The following is a 27,500-nucleotide window of genomic DNA, read 5'->3' on the forward strand; positions in this document are numbered from 1 at the left end:
AAGTGCCACCCGGTGGTAGTCCGTATCAAAAAAATTTCTTATGCTATAAAATGTAAAATATTAAGCATTTTTACCCATCGCTTCACTGGCGGTAATAATCAAGGGATGGCATGTTTGACTTCACCAACATTCGACACTATTCACTTTATCACTTGCCCAAGGTCATATTCCATCTGCTTGGAAGTCCGCTCACATCACCTGCATCAACCATCCTTGCTGCTTACATATATGGTGTGAGCAAAAATCACTTCTACTTTGTTGTGAAGTTCAGTGTTGGGTGTTTTGGCTTGATCCCCCACTTAAAATGAGTGAAATGAGAGATTTTGAAAAATTTTAATTATTCTCACTCAGATTTCAACATCATTGTGATGCATAGAATCGAAGTTGTTTGAACTCAATTTATATAGGAGGAAGATTATTTGAAACCCTGGGTACCATCGGGTGACGCAATACGATACACATTTACATAGAGAGAATTGTGGTCTTTCCCCCACCCTTGACCCTCTCCCTCAGATATGCTACCCAGACAGAAACCATACTTGGGGGTACCCTTAGGCAACATGAAAAATTTGGTTGGATTTAGTTTCGTTGGGTTATTTTTTTAGTATTTGAAGCATTTACAAACATAAACAAACAAATATTTAAACTAGAATGGCATTTGGTGCAGCGCACACCTCCACCAGGCTACAGTTTACATTTTGTATGCCACTGAAAGGTCAGATCTGCATCCAGATTTGAACCAAAATCTCATCAGCTTCTTTTTGTTATTATTCTTGTCATATACATAACTCATCCACCAAGTTTTGGCTGAATCCATCAGCAACCTCTTGAGATAACGTGCTACATATTGTTTTTGGCCCGATCTCTCAATGGTGAAGAATCACTCAAAAAAATTATAGTATCTGGATCCGGATGTTTACCAAAATCTAATCAATTCGTCCTTGTCACACACCAAACCCGTCCACAAAACTTAGTCCGAATCCATCAACAACTTTTTGAGATATCCTGCTCACAGATAAATATACAGGGGGAAAACATCAGGAAACTAGAATGGGCACTCATAGAGCGCATACCTTCGCCGCCACTACTTTTTTTGTTCTTGGTATGAGTGTGGGGAACTGGTTTCATATGAATGGTCTTATGACACAAACCACATATCTATAATGTCATGACCCCCCCCCGACTTTCGGGGGCTACGGACTAAACAACAATCAACTCATGTAGTTTAGGCGAGTCTTCACTCACAATCTCGGTGAATACAACGTTTCAACAAGAAAAGGTAATCTCGTTTGATGCTGGTTTCATGCAAATCGAATAAGAATTGACTGAGTTATGCCGAAAACCGCATATTTTTCAAGGGCGTGACCCCCCCCCTCGACATTTTACCCCAACCGGTGACATGTGTTATGATGTCATTGTGTCACAAGATTGGGCATTAAATTCTGAACATTTTGGTGCTGGGTTCATGTAAAGCGGACAAGAATTGACGCGTTATGACAAAAACCGCATATTTTTCAAGGTCGTGACCCCCCTGACCTTTGACCCCTAACTGGTAACAAGAGTATGGGCGTCATTGTGTCATATTGCATATCACAAGATGAGGCGTTGAATTCTGAACATTTTGGCGTTAGTTGCATGCAAATTGAATAAAAATTGACCGTGTTATCGTAAAAAGACGATTTTGACCTTTTCGTGACCTTGACCTTTGACCCGAACGATCCCAAAATCTAATCGAATGCTTCTTGGCTAATAACCAATCATCCCACCAAATTTCATGCAATTCGGTTTAATACTTTTTTGAGTTATACGAATCACAAGATTACAAATAAATAAATAAATACACGCCGACCAAAACATAACCTTTCGCAGAATGCAAAGGTAACAAACAAATATAGAAACTCATTTAAATAGTATAGATTTCACTCACCGAGAAAATTTGAAGAACCTGAAAAGAATTATACATTACGGTGATGTTGAAATCTGAGTAAGAGTAATTTCAAATTCTCAAAATGTTTCATTTCATTCATTTAAAGGGGAGGTTCAAACGAAAGCACCCAACGATGAGCTTCGCAGCGAAGCAGAAGTGATTTTTGCTCGATATATATATATATATATATATATATATATATATATATATATATATATATATATATATATATATATATATATATATATATATATATATATATATATATATATATATTGTTGTAGTATTCCCGCCCGCCCGGCGTGCGAACGACCGCGTTTCACCAATAGCAGCCGGTTCGCCCACCGAACGGACAATCCAGTCGTGACTTTCTGCAATGGTGTCAGAAACCAGTCACGGATGGGTTTTCAATCCCACCACAACCTTGTCCGTACCCTACCCGCGCTACAGGGTCCGATCGCCAAATCTTCGATTTACCTAATTATTCGCACAGCTAGGTTACCGAGAGGTTGTACCTCAACGGGACCGCTTGGAAACGAGCCGCTTAAGCAACCCGCTTCCTTTTGGGATAACCGAGCGGGGTAATATCGCTCAGTCCCGTTGAACCCGATCACTTTACCGGTTATTTAAAGCCAACTAATATTCCGCAATACAAGATGGCATTTCAATGGGGGCATGGACGCAACGAACAGGTTTACATTTAAACCAGCACATTTATTTACTCTACGTATGCAGGAACAACCATGCAGTCATTCAAAAACACCAACATGCACGTACACAGAACAAGCAATGGATGCGGCACGGCACGTGGGCAAGACAAAGCGCTACAACTGTCTGTAAGTAATTATTAATGTACAGTCACTTACACAGTTTTACTGACGGGACTCGGCGCCACAACATTCATTCGAAAGAAAAGCAGGAAAATACCCCATCAAAGGCAATGGGGTCAGACTGGACCTCTTGGGTCTTTATGGCGTGGGACTTGGCAGACCGAACGAGTCCCACGAGACCGTTGCAGGTTACCTGCACCCTCGTGGTGTCTGGCTTGGGCGACCCGCGACGTCCCGTCCCCACAGCAGCTGGCGAAGCCGCGGTCGAGCTCGGGCATTCTGTGTGGCAGGCGAGCTCTCTCCGGCTCTCCACACGAACGCGCTTGGGCGACCCGCGATGCTCCTTCCCCACGGCAGCTAGAGCGTAGCCGCGGTCGAGCTCGGGCCTTGCCAAGCGACCGGGTGATTCGGTCTCAGTCGGCAACTCGTTTGAGAGGAACGAACGGGTCTTTGCTCTCTTAGAGTTGATGCTCTGTAAAAACCCGTCCGTCCCTCAGTGATGCTCGAACTGCGCCGAAGCCCGATCACCTCGGACCGCCTGTCGCTGGCTGGCGAGCTCTCTCCGGCTCTCTCCACACGAACGCGCGGTTCCGCGCGACACAGCGGGCAAGGCCGTGCCTCCAGCTCGCGTCTCCTTCGTGACGCCCGGACTCTCCACCGACTGCGAGCTCCAAGGTCCCGAGTCCACCACGAGCCCAGACTTCCACGCAGCTCCTTGGCTTCTGGCTTCCTCCCGACTCCCCGACCTCTCCAGACTGACTCAGACCGACCAGTCAACTCGATGCGACCCAACTCGAACGCGAGCTTGGCGCTCTGCTCGTCCTTTTATAGGGCTGGTGAGACGCGGTTTGGTCTCCGATCCTCGACCTTTGACCTCTGCGCGGAAAGCGGACGTGCGCGAGGTCACCAAGCTTGATCCGACGAGCAAACGTCCCGCGTCGGCCTGGAGCGACGCCGCTCGATGCGGACTCGCCGCGGCTGGCGCAAAGATGGCGTCGTTTCGGAGACGGTGAGGCGATGTTTGTGGTGTGGAGATGTTGACGGTTGCTGGCGAAGTGGTGAGGATGGTGTGGTTTGGTGAGAGGCAGGTGTGGTTGTGGTGGTGGAAGGCGGTTGGTCTGAAGCGGTTGTTAAGAGCGATGTCTGTGGTGGTGGTGGTTGTTGTAAAGCGGTTGTTGAGAAAGATGTTGGTGGTAGACGTGGTTGGTCCAAAATAACGATAGTAAAGAATAACGGCTAACTCAAAGATCACAGCTCGGTTAACATGAATAGTTCCCTTTAAACAACGCTGGGGAAATCTATGTGGACACGGACTTATCGGCCTAACTGATCTTGGGACCTTCATGGTGTTCTGTCAATTTCCACAGCCGGGATAATATATTACTAGACGGCGCGTGAACCCGTTGTGACAGTGGTTGATGAAAAAAAATCATTTCAAGAAAAAAAAAAAAAAAAGATAGCTCCAGGGAACTATACCGCCGAGGTTGTTTGCATTGATCAAATTCTCCCGAAGAGGACTTGACTAAATCGGGAATTGATTTTTTAAATAATTTTTCCTTGTCCAATTTTAACAAAACTTGATACTGCACACCGCAGGCGAATGGTAAGTCAGGTGGCCTGAAAATTTTTGCACTGTCGAGTCCCGTTTTGGCGGTATTTCGGGAACATACATACATATATACTGTATATATATATATATATATACATACAAGATGAGAGTTTTTGTAATATATACATATAGATATAGATAAGAATGGTTGATGCAGGTGATGTTAGCGGGCTTCCAAGCAGATGGAATATGACCTCGGGCAAATGATAAAGTGAATAGTGTCGAATGTTGGTGAAGTAAAACATGCCATCCGACAGGTAAATAAAAGCAAAGTGACAGGTAAAAATGCCTCCTGTATTTCATAATGGAAATAGGTAATTTGATATACTTTATAAAGTGTAGCTGCTTATCATTGTGTAGTGTTACAGAAACTGCTGACAGATTTCCTATGACTTGTAAATAACTTAGTCACCAACAATGTTCATGTTAACTAAACATCACCGTCTCGTTTTCATTGGAAATAACCTTTTGTCCAACAAAATGGACGTTTGACTGCCCATTCACAAGACTGAAAGACATCTCTCCATACATATATCTTGAGAGCTGAAGAAAAGACATAAGCTCAAGGTAGAAGAGTGGAAAAAAAATCCCAATAATCTGGAAAATCGGGTGCTTGAGAATGGGGTTATTTGGGGTAGAAGAGATCATAAGAATTGAAGGGGCTACCTGAGTTAGTGGTGAGCTATCTTGAAGCCCTGGACGGAAGAATGGCACTGGGTGGACTGGGGAAGTTGGTTCCACAAGCAAAAGAAAAGAGGAACAAGTGAGTGGAGGTGAGCAGTGAGCCTGGATTTTGGGAGTTTTAACAAGAAGAGGATTACTGGCAGATCACGTTTGCCAAGACACCACGTGCACCATACAAAAACCTGGGAAGGACAGAGCCAATGGTGGGCAAGAGAGTACAAGACCAAAAATGAGGCGATACAATACAGAGAGACCACCAACCTGTCTGTAATGCAAAAGTAACACAACCAGACATTCACATTTGTCGTGGGAGATCCCAATGCATTTGAGGGCGATGCAATCCACAGCATCAAGAAGGGCAAGATGTGCGGCAGAGGCACCAGCCCAAAGTGGAGAGGAGTCCGAAACGAAGCTGCGAATGAAGGTCTTGTAGTTTGTCAAAAGTTTAGATTGGCCAAAGAAAGATCTTGCACAACAAAGGATGACAGATTGGTGGCTGGTTTTACAGGCCATCTTGGAAATATGGTCTTCAATAAAAGATTGGGCTGATGGTGAGGCCCAAAAATTTGAGTGACAACCTCTTTGAGTGGTTTGTTTTGGAAGTAGATGGGGGGGGGGGGGTTTGGTAGACGGTCCTTTCGGAAAGAAAGGGTGAGTGTGTGGGATTTGTTAGGGTTGAACGACATATTCCAAGTGTGGGACGAGCTCCTGATTCGATGAATGTCTGCAGCGAAGGAAGAGGCTGCTACCTGCCTGTCTGAAGGATCACAAATGATATGGCAGAGGGTGGAATCAGCAACAACAAAAAAGAGTTCGGATTTTCCAGGAATTCAAAAAAGATCATTGATGAAGATTAGGAACAAGACTGGGCCCATGACACCACCTTGGGGTCACACCAGCCTTGATAGGGAGAAGCGATGACAGGATCCTATTAAGAGCTGCACACTGAATATAGGAGTGGAAGAAGTCAGTGATCCATGAGAGGAGGTGGCCTTGGATATAGTTTGAAGATCAGGGTGGGTGCCAGACTATATCAAATGGTCAAGATATGTCCAGAGAGACAGCCCTGATCATATGTGTGAGATCGTGGTCTTCCATCCATTGTCTGGAGAGTAAAAGCAGCATGTCCAAGGTAGAATGACTGGATGTGAAACTGACCTGATGATCTTAGATCAGGCCTTTGGAGAAAAGGTAGGATTTGACGTTAACTGCAATTATACATTCCATGAGCAGATCTTGTGTGCCATGCAGAAACCTATGTGGGACAGAGCAGCAGAGCAGCTTTGAGGAAACATGCACTGATGCCATTTGGGTCTGTCGCAGAATTGGAGTCGAGGTTTGCCAGAAGCCTCTCCACCTTCTCAAGTACAACAGACACATTGTACAGGAGCAGTAGGGTAAGGTGTAGGGAGTGGGGGGTTATGTACATAAGAATTGACATGGAAATTGAAATTTTTTTTTTTATTTGTTCACAAAAAATGGAATACTGCACAGCCAAACAAAGCTAACAGAGCTCACAATCATAAAATAAAATAATACATAATAGATTTCCAAAACCAAGCAAAATAATAAATGATGACAAAACAATAGCAATAGTACAACAACAAAAAAACACTATCAAAATTACATGAGACCAATTCAACAGACAACTACAATATCCCCACAATACCCAGGGAGAGACATTGAGGTATCAGGGACATCCTGTGGGAGGAAGGATTATGTTCGGCAGATATTGTCAGGTTTACCATACTAGAAACACCCGCTCCCTTTGGGAGCAGTCTCGGGGTTGGGGGAGGGGGTGTTGTGGGGGAGGTGGGCCAAATATATTTTGTGCTATAACTAATAATCCCCCGTCTGCAGCAAGGGTTAGTGAACCACGTACACTGTGGCACTGGTACAGGTGAAAATCGTAAGTCGCCTCACCCCCCCCCCCCCAAATTATTTTTGTGTCCAGGACCTGACCCTGGGTACTACCAACACATATAAAAAAATTGGTAGAGTTCGGCCCAGCCCTGTTCTTCAGCTCACCTGGAACGTACTTCCAGAGAGCTGATGGGATGGCGCATTGTCCGTCCGTCAGTCCGTCCACAAATACTTGCAACCTTTTCTCTAAAACTACACATATGATTTCGATGAAACTTTACCACAACCTTCATCACTGTGTCTGCACCAAAGTTTGTTCTTGGCATTTAAAAAAAAAAGGGCCCGAAAGGGGATCTATGGGGGTTGCTCCCCAAAATAGGTATTTGCTTTCTTCTCAGAAACGACACACACAATTCCGATAAAACTTGACGACAACCTTCACCACCCGTGATGTAGCAAAGATTGTTCACAACATCAAAAAATAAGAGTCTGAGGGGGTGTACAGGGGGGGAGGGGTTGCCCCCCAAAATAGGTATTTGCTATAACATTGATTCATTGGTACATTTTACTGATTCCGTTCCACGTTGTCTTCCTCCTTAGTATCATTTTTCTACTAGGTGAGCACCAAGGAGTATTGCCCCTATTTTAACACACACACACACACACACACACACACACACACACACACACACACACACACACACACACACACACACACACACACACACACACACACACACACACACACACACAGTCTGAATGCCCCAACAAGCTTCAGATGTAGGTAAGTACACACACATGCACGCACACAATTGCCTTGTATAATACAAGTTGGGGTATCTAGCGCTGCCCGGTGCTATTGTTATCCTGTGGGCATTTTGAAGAAATCAAATTTTGTTTTTTTTTTCTATTTTTTGTGAGTGCTGAAAACACTTCCCTGCACCCACTAATGAATGGGTTGGGGATCATTTAATATTACCTTTGAAGTACACTACCGGTCAAAAGTTTTAAAACACCCCCATTTTTCCTGTTTTTACTGAAATTTAAGCAGTTTAATGTTTCAATGTCCTCTGAAATTAAAGCATAGAACAAATAAGAAATTGCAGATAAAAAAGAAATCGACGGAATCGTTTTGTTGAACAAAATTTAATCTAAATTTTTGACTCATCAATGTAGCCACCTTTTGCAGATATAACAGCCGAACATACTCGTGGAATTCTTTCCACAATGGAAATCAAATATTGTTCGGAAGGTTCTTCCCAACACTGTTGCAGAAGTTCTCACAAATGTGTTGCACTTGCAGGTTGTTTTGCTTTCACCCTTCTGTCCAGTTCATCCTCAACCAGCTCGATGGGGTTTAAGTCTGGCGACTGTGCTGGGCATTCCATGATTTGAAGCCTACCGTCTTGTTCTTTTCTTCTAAGGTAGTTCTGACATAGCCTGGAGGTATGTTTTGGGTCGTTATCTTGCTGTAGGATGAACCCCTGACCAACTAGGCGTAGACCAGAGGGTATTGCATGGCGCTGCAAAACGCTGTGGTAGCCCTTTTGGTTCAGGGTGCCAGTCACTCTGTGCAAGTCGCCGACTCTGGATCCAGCAAAAGAGCCCCAGATCATCACGCTTCCTCCTCCATGTTTGACAGTCGGTGTCACACACTGAGGAACCATCCTTTTGCCGACTCGACGGCGTAAAAAACCCTGCGTGATGAACCGAAGATTTCAAATTTTGATTCATCGGTCCATAAGACATTTTTCCAGCTTTCGGTAGTCCACTGGCAGTGCTTCATGGCCGAGGCAAGCTTCTTTTTCTTATTTTGCCATCTAAGCAATGGCAATGGATGGAGATCCTCAATGCCAGACAGGAAATCTGAGCCGTATCCCTGGACATATCACGTGCTTTTGACACGGTCTGGCACCCTGCCCTGCTCACCAAACTCTCTTCTTATGGTATCCAAGGCCATCTCCACTCATGGCTTGCAGACTTCCTCTCCTGTCGCAGTCACTGTGTGGCCCTTAATGGAGTTCTTTCATCCCCTCTTCCTGTCCAGGCTGGAGTTCCTCAAGGTAGCGTTCTGGACCCTGTTCTTTTTCTGGTTTTCATCAATGATCTCTCTGACTCTGGAAAATCCTCTATATCTCTGCTGATGACTCCACCCTCTGTCGTACCATCTGTCATCCCTCAGACCCGCAAGCAGCAGCTTCTTCGCTCACTGCAGATCTGGATAAAATCACAAGCTGGTCCAACACATGGAACATGACTTTCAATCCGGACAAATCTCACACTCTCACTATGTCTCTTCGAAAGGACCGTTTAGAACCCCCCCCCCATCCACTTTCTCAACAATCCTCTGGAAGAAGTCTTTTCTTTCAAGCTTCTGGGTCTCACTATCTGCCATGACCTTTCCTGGGAAAGCCACATTTCAAACCTCGCCTCCAAAGCCAGTCGCCGACTGGGAATCTTCCATCGTGCAAAGTCCTTCCACGGCCCACCTGAGCTCCTGACCACTTACAAAGCTTTTGTCCACAGCCTGATGGAGTACTGCTTTCCCCTCTGGGCTGGTGCTCCTGCCTCCCACCTTTCTTGGCTTCACGCTGTCAAAACCAGGGCATTTAAGATCTTCGGCATCTCCCGCAATGAAGTTGAGTCTTTGGGCCTCTCACTCAATCACCGCAGGTTGGTCGGTGGTCTTTCTGTCTTCTACCGTCTCCTCTCCAGCCTCGCCCCCCCTGCTCTCTCTGCAATTTGTCCCCACCACATTTCCACAGGGCGCTCAAGGTCCGCCAACAACCCCCTTCTGGTAAAACTACCAAAATCACGGAGCACTGCTCACCTTCACTCTTTTATTCCTCTTTTTCCCCACCTTTGGAATAAACTCCCACACTCTATTCAATGCAATTCTTCCCTCCAGGCCTTCAAAACAGCTGTTCACCACCACCTCTTATCATCCCCCATCCAAATCCTCGATCTTTTCTACCCCCGATAATCCACCCAAGACCACCTCCTTCAAATTTCCTGCTTTCCTTCCTGAAAGTCCCTGTAATGTCAATCTTCTATTCCCCATGTTCCCCGTCCCATCCCTCTCCCTTCCACAGATCTCCTAATATCTCTGTTCCCCACTGTTTTGTCCTTCCCATTCCCACCCCCATGTCTCCTGCCCCCTTGCTGTTTGTTGTGCGTCAGCTCTCACACGAGCCTCGACAAGGTATACAAAAAAAAGGCTTTCTTCCTGCCACTCGCCCTGTCAAACCTGTAGCTCGAAGTCTTCTCTTCACAGTTGAAACTGAGACTTCCTTACTTCGACCAGTGTTAAGCTGTGCTTGAAGCTGCTGTCCTGTGAGCTGCCCATCACACAAGCTGTTGACTTTCAGAAACTTGTCTTCTGATTGTGTTGTGGCTTTGGGTCTGCCAGACCTCTTCCTGTCAGAGTTTCCTCCAGTATGGTGTAGGAAACTGTACTCACTGACACCTTGGCTTCTTTTGCAATTTCTCAAAAGGAAAGACCCACACTTTTAAGGGTTATAATGGTCTGTCCGTCTTCCTTTGTTAATTGTCTTTTTCTTGCCATTATGATAGCAATATCCTACTTCCTGCAGTGCAATATTGTCCAACTAATGCTTCAGAGGGCGTCGCAACACGGTCTGTTCCAACACTGCTTTTTTCAGACAGAGGGTTTGTAACTAATCAACAAAAGTTGTGACACCTGTAGGAATTGTTTGCATCAACCTTCAAGGTTTAATTTACTTCCATTGCTGCAGAACAGCTGCAGTTGCTAACCCATTACTTATTCCCTGAAAATGGGCCTTTTTAACAACTCTGAAATTTCCATTATTTTTCAGTTTTTGGTAACCTAAACTTTTTTGTTTTTTAACCTCTGGCAGTTTTCCGCTTAGCTTTGTACCATTTCAGGTCATTCACTGGACTTGAACTGTTTAAATTTCAGTAAAAACTGAAAAATGGGGGTGTTCTAAAACTTTTGACCCGTAGTGTAACTGCAAAGACATGGGCACTATGGAGCGATTTTTACAAAAATATTTTTTTATCCCAATTTTTTTTCAAAATGTAAAAATATAAATCTTTTTCCCCCTAAACATTCCCCGATATGTATTGAAGAACCTGTGAAAGTTTAACGAAGATCCATTTAGCCATCTCTGATAAAAAAAAATAGTGACACACAAACACTTTTATAGTTATACATCGTCAGATAGGATGTGTAAAGGTTACTTAAAGCCAGTCACTCTGAAAACATAATAATAACGAATTTGTATAGAATGCCAGAGATCCTACAGAATTTCCTTGAGGGAAGATAGTTGTATTATATAATTAGTGTTCCTCCATATGTCTGATGTTGGCTTAATGATTTGGATGGTGGGCTTGGTATCCAAGCATCCTGAGTTCAAATCCCCCTTGGCTGTTGAATTAATACAAGGTGGGGTTTACTCTGCCTGTCATCCTTCCGAAGTTGGCAAAATGAGTGCCAGCTTGCTGGTATCGTGTGTTGGAGTGGTGACCTGTCTAGGTTTGTGCCCAATAACCAAGGAAACTGTTTAGGCAGCACCAATGCTCTGCACAGAGTATGGTCCTGATGGATGGATGGATGGATGTTCTTCCATTTGCAAAACTGAAGGCACCACCAACTTGCACCGCTGCTCAATAGGCAAGGCTGAGGTCTACCCCCAACCCTGACTACCACTCCTACACTCCCACCTCCACCTCCTCCTGAAGACCTGAGAATTTGTATCGTTCCAACCACAACCCGTTTTTGGCCTCTTTCATCATCTGAAACGAGGATTCTGGCATTGTAGCATGACCCCTCACAGTATATCTGTTTAGCAGAGACTATCTTTTCCAAGAAGTTGTGTTTTTGGATTGAGGTGGTGGTGAAGTTGATGATCCTTTGTTGACTTTTAAGACCATTTGGCCTTTGTCTAACTCCATTCGATTCCTCTTCAGAAACAATTGCACAACTTCGGTCACAGCAGAGCAATTGATGGCAAAACACTTTCCAGAATGTGCTTTAAAAGTTGATGGTTTACAGTATATACTTATTTCTGTCCATTACAAGACACACACACACACACACACACACACACACACACACACACACACACACACACACACACACACACACACACACACACACACACAAAGGAGAGACAAAGAAAGAGACAAAAACCAAATTTCAAAGAAAGCTATGTTAGCCTTCAGTTAAAATTATTAGCTGAAAGATCTTTCCAGTTCCAGGAATCTGTCACAACACAAGGCACCACTCCCATTATAAATCGTCTGGTGGGAGAGATAATACACACACAAACAGGGAAGTGCAGGACGTTTATCCATTTTAAGAGGGCGGTTAAGTATGTCTGAAGTTTGTAGTTTGATTCATCGGGACGGACAAAGGGCAGGCAAACATCCAGCACCAGAACCGCATTTTTGGTGGTGGAGGCCCCAGGACACACGTGTTGGGTGGTGGACGCCCTTTCTGCCATGAACGATAAAGGAAATTGGTGGTTTTCAACCTTTTTCACTGTTGGCGCCCCCAAACTCGTATGTTATTGTGTGGCACCCAGATTCAATTTTATATTTGTGTCGTTGCCTTCAGAACATTGCAGGCTCCACGAGTTAACTTATTGGATATAAAACAATTTCAGGAGCGGTTTTTTGTGGCCTTTTATTATCACCGATGGAGGGCATCGGATCCGGAAAAATAGATATTACTTCAGCATTACCTTCACAACAACAACTGCAACAACAACACGATCGCTTCAGGGAAAGAACTTGTTTTAGGCCTGAGGCCCGTACATGTTATGGCCTTCTTCAGGCCCGTGACCGCTCTCGGCTGCAACCTTTCCGTGTATATTTGAAAATCCTTGTTTTACACTGAAGGCAAAACTGAAATGGAAGGCAAAACGATTGTGAATGGTGTAGAACGCTTCGGCACATGGCTTGGGCCGACATGGCTTGGCTTAATGGGTGGTGGAGGCCCCGGGGCACGTATTGGGTGGTGGAGGCCCCGGGGCACGTGTTGGGTGGTGGAGGTCCCGGGGCACGTGTTGGGTGGTGGAGGCCCCGGGGCACGTGTTGGGTGGTGGAGGTTCCGGGGCACGTGTTGGGTGGTGGAGGTTCCGGGGCGCGTGTTGGGTGGGGGAGGTGCCGGGGCACGTGTTGGGTGGTGGAGGCCCCGGGGCACGTGTTGGGTGGTGGAGGTTCCGGGGCACGTGTTGGGTGGTGGATGTTCCGGGGCACGTGTTGGGTGGTGGAGGCCCCGGGGCATGTGTTGGGTGGTGGAGGCCCCGGGGCACGTGTTGGGTGGTGGAGGCCCCGGGGCACGTGTTGGGTGGTGGAGGCCCCGGGGCACGTGTTGGGTGGTGGAGGTTCCGGGGCACGTGTTGGGTGGTGGAGGTTCCGGGGCACGTGTTGGGTGGTGGAGGCCCCGGGGCACATGCCCCAGTTGCCCTTGGATAAAACCGGCCCTGCCCAGCACGCGACTATGGAACACGTTCAGAGCAAAGCACGATGTGTCTGAATAAGGAAAAACCCAGTCGTGCTGTCTCTCCTTGAAGGTACGAAATTAAAAAAATATATATTCTCACTCTCTCAGTCCAAGATCCAAGTCTACTTGTGATACGTACTCGATAGACAGGGACGAAGGCTCTGAAGTGGGACCAACAGGTTTTTGGACACGGGCACTGCACATCATCAGAACATGGGCGGGTCCCATGACTGCTCAACCACGCCCTGGTGCACCTACGTGTGCATACATTATCCTAAACTACTGCTACATCTCATCTCCGCCCCCCCTATTTATTTATTAACAAATCAAGACGCTCACGAGGTTTACAGACACTAACTGATCTTCTCAGGGCGGGTGGAGGGTTTGTCCTTGCTTGCAACTGCTGTGGGCTTCTCATTAAGGGGTACAGGGTCAGGAAGGAGTTCAGGTACATTGATGGGTGAAAAGTTTTCATGAGGAAACACCTCAGGTTCAAACGCAGGTGGTGTTAATACAGTAGTGGGTGACAAAGGTACTTGAGCTGGTTCAATGTTTGGCTCCCCATGACGTAACCTGAGTTGGTGAACATGTTTACGTTTGGATCTACCTTCACACAACTTCACAAGAAACATAATTTCACCAACCTTATCGATAATTATGCAAGATAACCACTTGGTTCCACATCCGGAGTTCAACACATTCACAGGGTCATTGATCTGGAAGTTACAGGATAATTTTTTTTGTTGTTGTATATTTTGTCGAGGCTCGTGTGAGAGCAAACACACAACGCACATCAAAGGGGGGGGGGGCATGAGACAAGAGGGGTGGGAGTGGGAAGGACAAAACAGTGGGGAACAGAGACATTAGGAGATCTGTGGAAGGGAGAGGGATGGGACGGGGAACATGGGGACTAGAAGATGGACATTACAGGAACTTTCAGGAAGGAAAGCAGGGAATTTGAAGGAGGTGGGCTTGGGTGGATTAACGGGGGTAGAAAAGATCGAGCTTTTGGATGGGGGATGACAAGAGGTGGTGGTGAACAGCTGTTTTGAAAGCCTGGAGGGAAGAATGGGAAAGAATAGAGTGAGGGAGTTTATTCCTTTGGTGGGAAAAAAGAGGAATGAAAGAGTGAAGGTAAGCAGTGATTTGTGATTTTGGTAGTTTTACCAGAAGGGGGTTGTTGGCGGACCTTGAGCGCCCTGTGGAAATGTGGTGATTGAGTGAGAGGCCCAAAGACTCAGCCTCATTGCAGGAGATGCCGATGATCCGAAATGCCCTGGTTTCTAAAACGTGAAGCCGAGAAAGGTGGGAGGCAGGAGCACCAGCCCAGAGGGGAGAGCAGGACTCCATCAGGTTACGGACAAAAGCTTTATAAGTGGTCAGGAGCTCAGGAGGGCCGAGGAAGGACTTTGCACAACGGAGGATTCCCAGTCGGCGACTGGCTTTGGAGGCGAGGTTTGAAATGTGACTTTCCCAGGAAAAGTCATGGCAGATAGTGAGACCCAGAAGCTTGAAAGAAAAGACTTCTTCCAGAGGATTGTTGAGAAAGTGGATTGGGGGGGGGGGGGGTTGTAAACGGTCCTTTTGAAGAGACATAGTGAGAGTGTGAGATTTGTCTGGATTGAAAGACATGTTCCACGTGTTGGACCAGTTTGTGATTTTATCCAGATCTGCAGTGAGCGAAGAAGCTGCTGCTTGCCGGTCTGAGGGATGACAGATGATATGGCAGAGGGTGGAGTCATCAGCAAAGAGAAATAGAGGATTTTCCAGAGAGTCGGAGAGATCATTGATGAAAACCAGAAAAAGAACAGGGCCCAGAACGCTACCTTGAGGAACTCCAGCCTGGACAGGAAGAGGGGATGAAAGAACTCCATTTAGGGCCACACGTTGACTGCGACAGGAGAGGAAGTCTGCGAGCCATGAGTGGAGATGGCCTTGAATACCATGGGAAGAGAGTTTGGTGAGTAGTGCAGGGTGCCAGACTGTGTTAAAAGCACATGATATGTCCAGGGATACGGCTCGGATTTCCTGTCTGGCATTGAGGACCTGCATCCATTGTTGGGAGAGCAGAAGCAGCATATCTAGGGTAGAGTGACCTGGTCTGAAACCAAATTGATGATTGGAAATCAAGCCATTGGAGAAGAGGAAGGATTTCATGTCTGAAGCGACGATGGATTCCATAACCTTGCTGATGATTGGGAGAAGGCTGATTGGTCTGTCGTTGCAGGGATCTGTTTTTGCACCTTTTTTATGCAGGGCAGTGATGTTAGCAGATTTCCAAGCAGATGGCAGATGACCTTGGGCAAATGAGAGGGTGAATAGAACAGAGAGAGGGTGAGCAAGAGCAGAAGATCAGGCTTTGAGGACACGTGGGCTGATGCCGTCTGGACCGGTTGCAGAATCTGAGTTGAGGTTTGACAGTAAGCTCTCCACCTTGTCAGGAGAAAAGGACACAGAGTCCAGGGACAGTTGGGTGGGACTGGGTAAGGTGGGTAGAGAAAGTGATGGGTTTTTGACACAAGATTTAGCTGCAAACACCGAGTTTAGGCATTCAGCATTTTCACGTGTGGAATCAGCATTGCGGCCATTTGAGGTAAGGGAGGGGATGGAGGGGGAACATACACCAGAAACAGATTTGATTATACGCCACCAGGATTTTGAGGAGGGAGAGAGGTTTGAGAGTTCAAACTTGAGATTAGAAAGATGTTGTTTTCTGGCTCTCCTGAGGGTAGATACACACTTGTTCTGAACTTTATGGAAGGAACCGAGATTACTCTCAGTTGGCTTTGCTTTCCATGAGGCAAAAGCAAGTTGTTTCAGGACAACTGCTTCGCCACAAGCTTCAGTAAACCAAGGGCGGGAGGAAGGGTAAGACAACTGAACACGAGAGGGGATAAATCTGTGCATGAGGGAGAGCAAGTTTCTTTGAAAGAATTCCCAGGATGAGTTGATGTTGGAGAAAGTAGCAATAGGAGACCATTCTATAAGTTTAAGGGCTGCTTGGAGATCCTGCCAGTCGGCTTGAGTGAAATGCCAGACTCGACGGCGGTGAGGTGGTTCTCTGATAACAGCCAGAGAGATGTCCACTTTGACAAGGACCTGGTCAGAAGAACCGATTGGAGTGGAGGAAGAGCAGCAGATATTGTCAGGGAAATTTGTCAAAATCAGATCCAGAAGAGATGGAGTACCATTGGTTGAGATCCAGGTCGGGAAGTTGACCGCGATTGAGTCAGTCCCAATGAGTCGCAGAAAGCTTTTGCTGAGGTGCCATGACAGGTGAGAGAGGTACCCACACCTAGCCAACTGGTATGATGACAATTGAAGTCGCCACATAAGAGGAAGAGAGAGTTTGGATGAGAAGATAGAAGATGGTCCATGTTTTCGGATAGTGAGGTGTGGATGGAGTCATCACTGTTAGGTGGACGGTACAGTACACATATAAACATGAGGTGGGAGTGGAGGGGAAGCCGAAGCCAGAGGAATTCCTGGGGGTGTGGGGGAGTGAGAGCAGTGCATGGAGAGTGAGGAATAGAGTCTTTGATGAAGAGAGCAACTCCTCCACCAAGGCGAGCCTCAGGTCTGTCATACCGGAGGAGGGAGTAACCAGGGAGAGATAATTAGGAGTCTGACACGTCTTGGGGGAGGAAAGTTTCTGTTAGGCAGATTATGTCTGGTTTGTCAGTGGCAACCTGTATGGAAAGATATGAAAGGTTTGAGCGAAGGCCCCAGATATTTGAGGTCCAGACTTTTCATGAAGAGGTAGGGGAGGAGGCTTTGGGTACAGGGCATGGGGGGAGGGTAGGACAAGGGACGAGGGGGGAGGTAAGGAGGGTTGTTGAAAGAGTGTGGGGGATTGCAGAATAGCTACAGGAGGGGACCGGATGAGGTGGAGTGAAGGCTCTGTGGTGCTGGGGGAGAGGGGGGACAAGAGTGGGAAGAAGGCAGTTGAGGACTTGAGGAGGTCTCGTGAAGAGATGGAGGTGAGAGGGCAGTGGAAGGAGGCAGCTTTGTGGATGAGAGGGGGGAACTTTGAGAAGGATGAGTGAGGGGGATGAAAGGTGGGACAAAGGTGAGGGGGGGATTTTTGAGAGAGGTGAGAGGGAGGCTTGGAGGGAGAAGAATGGGATGGTTGCTTTGAGAGTGAGAGTGAGGGGTGAGAGGGGTGAGTTGGCACTGAAGTTGGAAAAAAATAATGGTTGATGGAAAGTGAACATTCTTAGCAAACTGGGGTTTTTTAAGTTTTAGGTCAGAGATGCGATTTAACACAATTCTTGAGGGATGCAATTAAGGCAAATTCAGAGAATGGAGAGAAGAAACGCTGTAATAGTTGGATTTTTTAGGCAAGGAATGAAGGAGAGGTCGAAATGAGAGCAGTCTGTTTAAATTGCAGAAGAGTAGTGCATTGTGAAACAGTAAAGAGTACCACATGTGTGAGAGAGGAAGATGAAGCATTATAAGATATCGTTTTTGTTATTATTATTAATGTCTGAGAGTTTTCAACAGATTAGGTCATGGAAATGTTGTAGAAAAAAATCGAGGAAGAAGAAGAGGAGGATGAAGAATAAGAGGAAGAAGCGATGAAGAAGAAGAAGCAGAATCAGGAGAAAGGTATCGTTTATTTATTTATTTATTTATTTATTTATTTTTGATTTAAGATAAGAAATAGAGAGATTAGTTGGGAGAAATGGGGGACATTAGGAAAGTGGAGAAGATAGAAATTGAAGGTAATGGGGAGAAAAAACAAATAAAACGATCGTCGAGGGGAACCGCTAGGCCTCAAGCCTTGGCCTCAAACACCCGGTAAGACAACGTCGACAAAAACTCACAAAATAGCACGATTTTTGAAACAAAACCGAACTAGGAACACACAGTAACATGTAGGTGAGAAAAAATAAACTGTTAAAACGGGACAAATAACGATCAGAAACTTAACTTTGAGATCATCAGCAGAGAGCCCCCAAGGAGACCTCTCGACGCTCCAAACCCGGAACCGGAAGTCATTGATCTGGAAGTTGCGGTATTCAAATGTTTGGTCGTGATTACGATTCTGTTGATACTTGTTATTCTTGACCTCGACCGTTACGTCCAGGTGCCATAATGATAACCGTGTTGTTAATTCACGACCCATCAGAAGCTTGACAGGTGAGCGACTGGTGGTTTGATGTGCTCCGGTGTGGTAGTTGAACAACACACGAGCTGGGCGAGATTGAATGGAGCCTTCCTTGATGCAGCTCAGACCATTCTTGGTGATCTGAATAGCACATTCAGCTTGACCATTACTGGTAGGTTTGGAGGGGGCAGATGTGTAGTGCTTCATGCCATTCATTTTACAAAAGATCTAAAACTCTGAACTTGTAAATGATGATCCATTATCTGATACAATGGAGTTTGGAATACCATGTTGCGCGAACATGGTACGGAGAGCTTCAATTGTTACAGCAGAGGATGAGGATGGAACCATGAGAGCTTCAATTCATTTGGAGTGAGCATCAACTACCATAAGGAAAAGCTTTCCTTGAAATGGACCAGCATGGTCGATGTGTAGTCTGGACCATGGTTTTGATGTCCACGACCACATGGCCAATGGAGACTGTGGCGGGGTCATCTCATGGGCTTGACAAGTGTATCAATGGCGTGCACCAGACTCAATGTCACTGTCCAAACCAGGCCACCACACATGGGCTCGGGCAATAACCTTCATGGTGACGATGCATGGATGAGCATTGTGGAGTTCACTGATAATTTTCCCGTTTTGTTTAGGCAGAATTATCACTCAGCTACCCCCAAAGCAGGCAGTCTGTATCAATAGAGAGCCCACCCTTCTGGATGAGGTACAGTTTCGCCCCTTCCGGTAGTGATGCCCAATTACCTGACATAACACAGCATTTAATTTGTGACAAATCTGGATTGCTATTGGTAGCACAAGCAATTTGCTTCGTGGTTACGGGTGCCTCATCGTGAATGACGTTCGCCATGAGATGAATGATATCACCAGGTTGTGGAGGTTCTGGGATGTCCACTGGAAGTGGCAAGCGACTGAGTGCGTCAACACAGTACATTTCCTTACCCGGGTGGTAAACCAACGAATAGTCAGAACTGGCAAGGATCAATGCCCGACGTTGTACATGACCTCATGATGTGGGCAGAATGGCTCTGGTTTCTCCCAGGAGATCTAACAAGGGTTTGTGATCAGTCTCAATGGTAATATGTCTTCCAAAGACATATAGGTGCACCTTTACGGTGTCGCAGACACATGCTAACCCCTCTCGTTCTACTTGAGCAGAGCAACGTTCAGTGTCAGATCGGGTTCGTGGTGCACAAGCAACAGGCTGGAGCTTACCGGTTCCATTTGTTTGCAACAACGCACACCCGATGCCATATGAATGGATATCATAACTGACAATAAGTTCCTTGGATGGGTCGTAATGGACAAGTAATGGCGAGGAGGACAGAATGGTTTTAGCGGCCTTGAACGCTCTTGTTTGGGCAGCTTTCCATTTCCAGACAACGCCTTTCCTGAGGAGAAGATGCAGAGGCTCGACCTTTGTGCTTAGTTGAGGCAGGAAATTACCAAAGTAGGTCAACATACCCAGGAATGCATGAAGTTCTGAAATGTTTTGTGGCATTGGTGCATTCGCAATTGCTTCAACTTTGCCCGGAGAGGGTGAAATGCCTTGACAGGAGATTTGATGACCCAGGTGTTCAACTTCACGTACCATAAAGGTACACTTATCATGCATTAGGCATAACCCAGCTTGTGACAGCCGATTGAGGACTTTGTTTAGGTTCTCGAGGTGTTCATGTTGTGACTTGCCAGTCACTAGTATGTCGTCCTGAAATACGACCGTCTTTGGTGCAATTTTCAATAATGTCTCCATCTTGCGTTGGAAGATTGGTGCAGCAAAGCGTCTGCCAAATGGGCGTATGTTGTACATGTAGAGTCCTCGATGAGTGTTGATGCATGAAAAGGGCTTGGAATCATCATCCACTTCCATTTGAGCACAAGCATTGGTCAAGTCAAGCTAAGTGAATGTCTGGCCACCTGTGAGAGTGGTGAACAGATCCTCTGCTTTGGGCAAAGGGTAGCCATCCAGCTTAGAATAGCAATTGATCGTCGTTTTGTAGTCCCCACAAATGCGCACTGTTCCATCTGATATGAGTATTGAAATGATAGGTGCTGCCCGGTCGGAGTACTTAATTGGTGAGATGATGCCCTCACTCTGGAGGCAGTCAAGCTCACACTCGATCATTGATCGCATCATGTGGGGCACAGGTCTAGCCTTATGGAGCAATGACTGAGCATCTGCAAAAACATGAATCCTCACTTTGGGCCCTGCAATGGTGCCAACACCATCATTGAACAGGCCAGGGTACTTGTTGAACACGGTATCGTATCCAGCATCGGAGTTGGAGACTGTTTACGTCACTCCAATAAAATCTGATTATTCATAACCAATCTCGGCCTGAGAGGGTTGGTCCTTCTCCATGCGCAATCAGTAGTGGTAGGACATGAGTGATGTTTCCATATCCTACAGTTACGTTAGCTGAGCCAACTACAGGAGCCATCTCGTTGGTGTATGTTCTCAAATCAGTAGAGACAGGCCGGAGTGCAGGAGCCTTTCTCGGAGGGTAGATGGAGGTGAACTTGCTCTCGCTCATAATTGATCTGGAAGCGCCGGTATCAACTTCCATCCTCACCGGGATCTTATCGATTGTTACATCAACTATAATTGGAGCATCGGAGATCTTTGTTCCAACAGAGAAAACCTCACGAAGTTCCTTACTTGACTCTTGGCTGCAGGCTGTGCTCTGTGACCTATCATCCGCTGCATAAAGTTTCACCGTAATGTGATAAGCAGGAGACAAGTTCTTCGACTTTGATCAAGAACGACACTTCAAGTATCTCCGCTTACCACTGTTGTTACAGGTATAATTCCTGTACCGACATTGGAAAGCTTGATGATCACCACCACAACGCCAACAAGTTACCCCAACCTTCCGGGTAGATTCAGAAATGTCAGGAGGTGGAGGTGAATTTGGTGGCTTGCTAAAACACTTTTGCTTGCAGCCAAAGGTTAACTTGTTAACCAATGTGTCCTGCTGGATAACTTTTGACTTGTTTGAGATCACACTCAGGCTCTCGGCAGTTTGCATACACGCAGTGGCTGTTTCCATGACTTTAGCCAAATTGAGGTCGGATTCAGTGAGGAGTTTCCGCAGAATTGAGTCGTCATTGATGCCTCTTATAAAGAAATCACGTAATATCTCTTTGAGTTTATCTGTAAACTCACAATCATTGGCGAGTCTGCGTAAATCAGCACAAACTCGGATGCTGACTGACCATATGGACGATGGTGGGTATAACATTTATTTCTCGAGACGATCTTAACCGGTTTAGGGTGATAATGTCTTTTCATGAGATTGACGAGCTCTTTATATGACTTGTCAGAAGGTTTGGCTGGGACAAGAAGATCTTTGATGAGGTTGTACGTCGGGGCGCCGCATACGGTCAGCAATACAGTTCACCACCTTTCAGTGTCCTCATTGGTGTCCATTTTGTTTGCCACAAAGTACTGCTCCAGATGATCAGTATAGTCTCCCCAATCATCCCCCACTGTGTATTCACACAATATGCCGAGGCACGAAGACATCCCATCTTCGTCACCACTGTAATGCAATCAATAGACAGGGACGAAGGCTCTGAAGTGGTCAGGTCAGGTCAGGTATGGGAGCATGCACCGGAGCAGTGTGTCACTGCGTCCATTTTCTGCCGGTACTCCAGGGGCCTCCGTCTGGCCACCCCCAGGCAGATGCCTGGCCCATCCCCATCTCCTTGGGATGCCATTCAACATGCTGCAACCACGAGGCACGTGGTCGGCTCATTGGGCTCCTCCACCCACGAGACTACCTCACGGAGAGAATCTGGTGAGCAGGTTCAGCATCAAGAAAATGAACGACATGTCCAAACAGCTGCAGTTGATGCTCACGGACTATGCAATTAACAAAGCTCATTTGAGTCTCTCTCAGCAAAGGCTCGTTGGACACAAGGTCCAACCAGCAATAGCCAAGGATACTCCAAAGAGACCTTGTACCAAAGGAATTAAGTCTCCATCTCAGATCCCTGGTCAGAGTCCAAGTCTCACATCCATAGAGCAAGACTGGAAGCACCAAGGGCCTGAAGACTCGGACTTTCGACCTCCGGCACAGGTACCGGCAGTGCCACGCCCCACAATCCAGTGAATCCATCACTCCCCAGGCCCGACCCAGACGTCGATTGACCTCTGACTCACAGCCAGCAGAGACATGAATATCACTGCCAAGGTAAGTGAATCTCTCCACGACCTCAACATCCTCACCACAAACAGACACAGACAGGACAGGAGCATCCAAGATGTCATTGAAAGCATGGATCTTAGTTTTGACCCAGGAAATCCGTAATCCCAGTGGCGCAGACTCATTCAGCACCTCGAGGGCCCCCAAAAGGATATCTAAAGTCTCTGCGAAGATGACTGCATCATCTGCGAAATCAAGGTCAGACATCTTGACATTCCCAAATGATGCACAGCAGCTTGATTTCTTCGACATCCTCCCCAGAATCCAGGCCATACAAGGGCTGAAAAGTGTGGAGGCCAGTACACACCCCCGATGAACTCCAGTAACAACTGGAAATAAGAGATGGTACCACCACATCTCACAGCACTCTCAGTACCAGAGTGCAGTTGAGACATCAGATTGATTAGTTTTGGTGGTACCCCACGAAGACCAAGAATCCTCCAGAGGGCATCCCGATTCACTGAATCAAACGCTTTACAGAGATCAACATAGGCTGCAAGCAGCCACTGCCAAAACTCTCATCTGCATTTGGTGAGGACACGAAGAGCAAGGATACAGTCAGTCGTTGACCTCTTTGGTGTAAAGCCTGCCTGATCTGGAAGCTGGTGCTCAAGCAGATGGTGGCGAACCCTATCTAGAATTATCCGAGCAAAGACCTTGCCCGGCACTGAGAGCAGCGTCACCCCTCAGTTGTTGTTGCCATCTTGGCGATCACCCTTCCCTTTCCATAGAGGGACACAAGACCCCTCTTCCAGTCAGTTGGTCATGATGCCTGTGTTCCAGGCAGAGCACAGAACTGCATGCAACAACATGAGTACAGCATTTCCACCAGCCTTGAGAAGTTCAGCATGGATCCCACAGATCCCTGGATCTTTACCCCATTTCAACCAGTTCACCACAGCCTGTGTTTCCACAAACGAAGGTGGACCACAGTTGATTGGAGGGTCAGCTACAGGGATTATAACACCCCTGACGTCCAACTAGACAGCGGGTGGGTCAGCCTGGTACAACCGCGAAAAGTAACCGGCCCAGCGGGCCTTCACTTTGGACTCCCCTCTCAAGACACCACCACCCTATGCTTAAACTGCAGTACACCGAGGGATGGGAGTGGAGGAACGCAATGCGCGAATTCCCCTGTAAGCTGGATGAGAATCACTTGATCACAGGTGATGCTCTACCCCCTCACAGATTCCTTCGACATAGACCTCCTTGTCCACCCATAGCACACGTACAGTTTTACAGCTCAGCTTCCTGAACAGCTCAGCTCTGCCATTCTGCCTGGCCCTGCGACTCTGGTCAATGGTATCCAGTGTCCTTCGAGAGACACAATTCTTCTTCGCCCTGCGGTGAGTTCCAAGACATCCACGGGCAACATCAAGGACGGTGGTCTTGAAGGCGCTCCACAACTCTTCAGGATCTCCCAAAGCACCCAGACACCCCAAATCTCCACTCAGCCTGTTTGAAAACTCCTCCGCTGCCCTCTCATCCTTGAGCTTGCCAACATCCAGCCTAGGCTGGGATGGTCCCATTCTCCTGGATTTAAGGTGCAACTTAAGAGTTGCTATAACAAGCCGGTGGTCAGTATTGAGGAACTGAGCACTCTGGTAGACCCTGCAGTTCTGGATCATTCTCCATTGACCATCAACGAGGACATGGTCAATATCCTTTGCCACATCGCCAGCGTTGGGATACTATGTCCTGTGATGAGCCTCTGGGTGCGAAAACCATGAACCAGCCCCCCCCCCCCGAAGTCCATGACTTCTTGCAAAGTCAAGGAACTTAGTGTTGTTCTGGTTCACACTTCCATACCCATGGGGACCATCACGTGTCTCATAACCATCCCGATCAGTTCCAGTCGATGCATTGAAATCCCCCAGGATGATAAGAGTATCTCGCCTGGGACGCTGATCAACCACAGACTCGAGTGTGGCATAGAATGTATCCTCACGGAGAGATCACTTGCCTCAGTAGGAGCATATACAGAGACCAGGGAAATGACACCTAAGGAGTGACGAGTCCTCATCTCTTAATACGCTCATTGACCGGTTTAACCTCAATTATTATTGGAATCAGCTTATTGGACACAGCTTCAGCAACTCCTTGGGCATGTTAACCATCAGAGCGACCAGACCAATCGTAGGTGTAAACACCCGCCATAATCTCACTGCAATCTGTTCTCCGAACCTCAGAGAGTGCTGCAATACCAATGTCCAAACACTTGAGCTCAGATGATAACAGAGACAGGTGATCATCCTCTCTTCGGGATAGGACATTCCAGGCACCCACCCGAAGGGACCGCCTCAGGTTAACCCAAGAAGACCGCCGTCTGGTGGACAACACCTCAGCACCACTCCGACACACTCTCCCGCAATCTGACTCAGGAATATAACCACATGGTTTCCCTCCTAGTATCAGAGATTGGGGGTCCCGAAGGCTTTGCCCCAATCCCGTCATCCGGTGATCTGCCCTGCGAAGAGAAGCTACACATGCTGTACTCCCACGGAGTGGGTTTTCAGATTTTTTTATGCATCTGGAATGTTTTGCGGAATGAAGGGTTTTACGGTGGCCGGAGTGCAAATCCTGCCACTAACCTCCCAATAAGAAGTAACCCAACTGCAGGAGGACGTCTGCAGACACAGTTGGGCACTAGATATGGATGGCCGTTGGCTCACAAGGAGCTCCTCCCTCCCTTTGACAGGTTTTGTTTTTAATCCTGTTAGGTGTCCATTTCTGAAGTGGGAACAGGTTTAACTCGGAAACGGGCACAACACAACACAACACAACACAACACAGCACAGCATCAGAACATGGCTGGGTCACGTGACTCTACTTAACCACGCCACGGTGCAGCCATGCATCATAAACTACTGAAACATCTCAACGAAGGAATTCCTTCTTCTGATGTTAGCCATGCTTCTTCATCCTCTCTGAGGTCACCTGTACCATATATAGTTTATACCATCATCCTGCAGTGACAATCCAGGGTAAGAACATCAGTTGGATAATCATACGAGTTAACACAGAGGAGGGGGTTGGTATTAACCTGTGATGGAACCCAGGCAAAACAACACAGAACGCGTACCTTGCAATGAGTTAACAACATAGAGCATGAACCAATGAAGACCCGAGCTGGGGTACTCGTCAAGCCGTAGTAACATAGAGCATGAACCAACGAAGACCCAAGCTGGGGTACTCGTCAAGCCGACCACTTTCACACACTGTGGGGACGCAATGTTAAAGTTGATCTGCTTGTGCTTTGACAAACCTCGGGTCGCAAGAGGGAATCGGTGGAGGAAAGCAGGACAGTGGAGGATAACAAGGGAGGTAAGATGGCAGCATGCATCTTGGTGTTCATAGCAGTAGATGAACGTGACAATGTATGGTCACAAGGGCCACTTGCATCGTGGCCTGAACCAAATAACAAATGAGGGCTGCCTGATACTGAGTCTGTCTGTCTGTCTGTCCCTCTCTCTCTCCCATAAGACTGGACCATCCATAAGACTCAACTTTAAAAGACTGTCCTTGCACTTTGCAGTGTGACTTTATACAACCCTGGTCACTGTGAGTGCTCCACATCTCTCAGTGTTGCTTGTGTGCGTTGCAAATTGTTCTGTAACAACTACACCAAAGCTGATGGAACTAGGCACATGCTATAGAGCATGAACTTGCTGCAATGAAGGACAAGGAGGGAGGGGAGGGGATAATCATAAATCAGGAAGGGGGTGTCAAGAGAAAACCGAGTTGGGTGGAAAATGATTGCAGCTTCAAATTCAAAATCATATCTGAACTCACATGTATCTATATTATAAAAGGAGCCAAGCTGTGTGGGAGAACCCAACTCGTGTCATTCACATAACATTCCAATCGTAGTTTGTTTCATAAAAAATGCACCATTACCTTTCCCTCCTTGACTCGTGTTCCCCAAACGTACTTCCCATTTCTCTGCACTTCTCACTGTTCCACCGTCACTTATCTCTCCATTTCCATTCTTCCTTTTTCTCAATTTTCATTTCCTCCATTTACTCCCAGTGTCGCACACATTTTAACCAGACTCACTGGTGTCATGGCTAGAGTGCCCTCCATGAGTCTGGGAGGTATCGGTCGTTCGAACCACGGCCGAGTCATACCAAGCGAGTTATAATGGTACGTGCTGCTTACTTGCTCAACACTCAGGAGTTGAAGGACAGAGACCGCCATGGGTTGGCAATACCTTGATGGGCCTAATGGACTCCTCTGTAAGTTCTTTGTAAAGGACTCTCCTATTATTATTATTATCACGAAAAGGATGAAAACACAGTTAGTCAATCAGAAAGTCTTCACCTGAAAGGTGACAACATGAATGTGGATATTGAATTCCAGTGTTGGAACCACTGAAGTGCTGTCCTGGTCAAATGGTCTTGCTGCTGTTCGTTAGCGGTTACATAGAACGTGGGTTTCAACCGTGACATGTTCACCAGCAGTTGGTGCGAAGCCTTAACCACATTTTGGCATCACAGCACGGACGAGAGCAGACAAGTCAGTTCGAGGTAACATAATCTTGAGGAATGAATAAAACATTTTTTGTGCATGAATACAACTCGTTTTGTGAATGAGTGAAATAGGGTGCGGGTTTATGGCAGCAGAAAGCAAAGATAATCGCATCAATCAGCGGCTGTCCTTCGGCTTATAGGTACGTACAAAACCGCTCACCGTTCGCCCAGTAGAGTGAGCCTTCAGTATTCCTTCTCGACTTGTGTCTGCTGGAACTTCTTCTCTTTATGTCTC

At 46.7% G+C, this 27,500-nt stretch overlaps 1 protein-coding gene across 1 annotated transcript in view; it reads right to left on the reverse strand.

Annotated features, from left to right (window-relative positions):
• The window catches only part of LOC147020656 (semaphorin-4D-like), a 71,148-nt gene that overhangs the window by 43,412 nt on the left and 236 nt on the right, over positions 1-27,500 (reverse strand). The window contains exon 1 of the mRNA XM_085896190.1: positions 27,426-27,500. This exon is cut by the window's right edge and continues 236 nt beyond it. The gene's annotated coding sequence lies outside the window, so the exon portion shown is untranslated. The remainder of the gene's footprint in view (positions 1-27,425) is intronic.

The sequence above is a fragment of the Eptatretus burgeri genome, chromosome 9 (assembly GCF_056783735.1).
Source record: "Eptatretus burgeri isolate ZD-2024b chromosome 9, Ebu_testis_v1, whole genome shotgun sequence".
Taxonomy (NCBI): domain Eukaryota; kingdom Metazoa; phylum Chordata; class Myxini; order Myxiniformes; family Myxinidae; genus Eptatretus; species Eptatretus burgeri.